At 37.3% G+C, this 4,011-nt stretch overlaps 1 long non-coding RNA gene across 1 annotated transcript in view; it reads left to right on the top strand.

The window, feature by feature from the left end:
- The first annotated feature begins 3,357 nt into the window (after positions 1 to 3,357).
- Positions 3,358 to 4,011, top strand: part of LOC102023354 — an 11,258-nt gene continuing 10,604 nt past the window's right edge. Inside the window, exon 1 of the long non-coding RNA XR_260414.2 lies at positions 3,358 to 3,476. This is a non-coding gene — a long non-coding RNA (uncharacterized LOC102023354). The remainder of the gene's footprint in view (positions 3,477 to 4,011) is intronic.

The raw sequence follows: 4,011 nt of genomic DNA, 5'->3' as shown, positions 1-4,011 counted from the left end.
ATATATATATTTTGCCTGACTTGCGGAAGGCTACAATAAAATAATCCATGTTTGAGAAATTTTAGGTTCAATATTGGTCAGTTATGGAGACAAAAACCTCATTGAATATCTTGATGATAGCTTCTTGATTGCAAGGGAACTGTTGCATGCCATTTTCAGTAAAGTTTAGAGCATCCTTACAGAAGCCTTCTGATCCAGCAAGTCTTCATGTGACATTTATTAAGTGTGTACTAAGTGACGCTGACACTTGTCTTGCCAAAATTGTAAAACCATTACTTAAAAAAAATGAGCAAGTAAGGCAAGCAGTGGCGACTCAGTGTATATCGTATTCCCGACCTTTGCCCTGTCCCTAACACTTGCCCTGATTTTGAATAATTTTAAGTTTCTTACTGCTTTCCATGTTGCTTGGATTTTATGTGCCAAACAAGCTTGCATTGGAAAAATATGATTTAATACAATCTATGAAAGTGGATAATGTGTATGATAATCAATTATTGCTCTACTCTTCGTATGAAGGTGATTTATATTTGTGTAATTGAGAGCAGAGTTAAAAATTTAATTGAAGGTGTTGAGTGAGGTTAGAAAGTGAAATTAGTGATCATACTTGGGTCCAAGTAGGCTTTTCCTCATGCATATAAAGTAGAACTGCATTCCTTGTTTCTTTAAATATATATATATATTCATCCATTTTCTCTATACTCCTCCCATAAAAGAGAAGTAGCCAAAAGTTAACGAGAGTGGCTAATTCTCCCGTCTACTTACCCTCAGAACTTTGCCCTTATCCTGGAAGTGACAGGTATTGGATGAGGAGTTGGATCTGCCAGCCTCTCAGTGACTCTTAGCAACATCCTGGCCTGAGCTTGCTCAGAGTGTGTGTATCTGGCTACACAGGTTGTGGTTCTACTGTCTGTGCAACACAGCAGTGGTCACTAGGACCCCCCTGTCCACACATCCTATAGCCCACTAGGTGGTCTAAGGGATTTTTTAAGGATAAACTTGACTTTACATTTAGAACCTCACTTCTACAGGGGCATATTAATCACAAATGAAATTGGTGAAGGCTACCCAATCCCAAAGTCTGTTGAAAGCAAAGATACTCATTTTCTACATCAGAATTTCTCAACTACTTTTGAACTCAACTCCCATTTGAAAGACCGAAGAAATCTCAAGTTCTCCTCCTAACCCTGAAGATTTGTGGAGCCGTCTGTTGTAACCAAACAGACACTCTTGAGATCTACTTTTGTAGGTGGAGTTATATTTTTTTTTTAAATTTCTCTTCATGTCTCCATACCAAGAATTCTGGGTGCCTATTTCTGATGGAAAACAGACTATGTTTCACTATGAAATACTCAATTGAAAACAAGATTTAGAGTTGCCATAACTTGAAGAATGGACTTTTGGAGTCTGGAATGTCTGTCTTCTAAGACAGAAGTGAAGAAAAAAAGAAAGATACCATGTAGAATCAAAGAATAAGCTAATGATTGGTCCCCCTTCTAAGGGAGCTACATATACTCAATACATTTGTGATTACTGGCTATGGTTACTGGATTGCCAGGGCAGGGATCCTGATGTATGTGAATACTGTAATTTTAAGTTGACTTTGTCATACCTGACTTAATAATCTGAATACAAAGCCCCCAAATTGTTTGCTATTTTGTTTGCATCAAAATGTGTAGCTCAAATGACTTTATAAGACCAGCTTTGCAAGACATCACCTTCCCTTACACCAGCCCCAGAAAGAATGCAACGACAAATGACCTTTAGGTCCTGCTTTCAGGCAACTAACGTTGCTTGCAAAAGCTCAGCCAAGAAAATACCTGATGGTTGGTCTTGTGTCACTTTTGTTAAAATGTTGTTGTTGAGAAGTTGGTAAAAGCTGTAGATTCAGAACAGAGAAGGGAAAGAAGGAGAAATTTTGTATGTACGTATATACAGGATAGTTAGCATGGTTGTTCTACTGTTTTCTGTTTCTTTGCTGACAGAAACTGTCAATGAGTCCTTGGTTGATCAATATTGCATGTCTCTATCTGTTTTCATGAGAAATCACTTTGAAGATATGTAATACAACAAGCATTGTTAATTTCCTACCACTTAGTTTGTAACTCCGTATTGTCTGTACTGTTCTTTTGCTATTTTGTAAAAGGTTGTCTCTCTGTTAATGTTTTCCTCCTTTTCTTAAAAAAAAAAAAAAAAAAAAAAAAGAATATCTTAGCATAATTTCTTGCCAAAAAGAGGAATCTTAGAATTTCAAGCTAGGTAAGCAGGGCTGGCCACAGGTTTGTAGTTTGTGGAAATGATAGTGACACTTGGGAGATATTCTCTGGCAGCACATGTCTGCATGACTGTTTTTGCCTCAGGAGCATGCTTGCTCCGGCTCTGTGTGAGCTTGCTGTGCGTTCGCAGGAAGCTGATTGACTTAAAGTACATCGGTAGCTTGTGAACACTTAAGACTGAAAACCATCTTTGATCAATGCACATATATCTTTTTTTCTGAACTCTTCAGGAAAAAAATTGCAGGACACTTTGCTGCCAAGAGGAGTCTAGGCTTCCGTAAGCATAAACCTTAATCCTTCCTGCTACAATTCTTCTGCTCCCTCCTGCCTTTTCTGAGCAAAGTCCACTCTCTCTCTCCTCACATACCTGAGTGTCTCTGCTCTCTCTTGAAACCACAGGCAATACAAGAAACATTTATCTGAACACTGAGGCCACAAATGTTGCTGGGAAGAAGAAGGTGTGTGACCGAGAACAGGTACTTGACCTTTCAATCTATGAAATGGAGACACCCAGAAGATATCCTCCCAAGGGCTGATGGGTAATAATATCATATTTATAACTCTATAAAATAATGGGACACTTATCCTTGCAATTTGTAAATATAAATTTATAAAGATTATAATATCTGAGTAGAATACTTAATGATACTATTATATAAGTACTGCCTGCTAATGATTGTGTCACTAGAGCTCTCTTATTGATGTTATTAAACACTTGTGCTTCCAGAACATGGTAAGTGTTCAATAAATATAATCAGTTACTATTTAGAGTAAGATAAAAAGGCAATAAAATAAAGCTGTAATTTCTGTGTGTACACAGTACGGAGGAGTGTGACTGAAGACTTACAGAATTGAATGGAATACTTTAAAGGAAGTGTCTTAAAGGGAGGTGACATTGAAAATAGTTACAAAAGAAGGAAAAGGATCAAGGGCTGCATGGGTTGGGGAAGGGAAGGAGGGAAAGGAATGATAAAAGAATTTGTTCTTATTTTTGTTTTTTTTTTTGTCTTTTTGAGACAGCGTCTCTTTATGCAGTTCAGGCTGGCTTTGAGCTCACTTTGTAGCCCAGACTGGTCTCAAACTCCCAAGGATCCTCCTGCCTCAGCCTCCTGAGTACTGGGATTACAGGTGTGCACCACCACGCCTGGCATGACAAAGGAATTAAGAGGTATTGTGTACATGGACCAACTTCCTACAAGGAAGGTAAACATTGTGTACTACACATAGGTGCTAATAAAATAATAATAATAATGAAAATGTGGCATTTGAGCTGGCTAGAGAGAGAGAGAGAGAGATCTTTTAGGGGATGTCATTCAAAGTTATGAAACATGAAGGAGAATCAGCAACTTTCTTCTTGCATCCCACACACAGTAGGGACTTTCTATTCACCCTTTATCTTGTTCTATAGATGCTTCAAATTCTCTATCCATTGGTATGTTTACCACAGACTATTATTGTCCATGTAGAGTCCTTTTATGGAGAAAGACATATTAATGAGATCTTAAATGACAGCATTATTTATAAGTGAGTATAGTTGGTAATATAAGTTAATGGTACAAGGATTTTAAAGTTCTGCTCATCCAAAATCAACTTGTCTGGTTTCTGTAGTACTGACCCATTGTTGAGTTTTTCTCCTCTCTCTTTCTTTTCTTTTCTTTTCTTTTCTTTTCTTTTCTTTTCTTTTCTTTTCTTTTCTTTTCTTTTCTTTTCTTTCTTTCTTTCTTTCTTTCTTTCTTTC

Source organism: Chinchilla lanigera, unplaced genomic scaffold (genome assembly GCF_000276665.1).
Source record: "Chinchilla lanigera isolate Chin_1 unplaced genomic scaffold, ChiLan1.0 scaffold00015, whole genome shotgun sequence".
NCBI classification, from domain to species: domain Eukaryota; kingdom Metazoa; phylum Chordata; class Mammalia; order Rodentia; family Chinchillidae; genus Chinchilla; species Chinchilla lanigera.
This window is presented reverse-complemented; position numbering and strand designations above follow the sequence as displayed.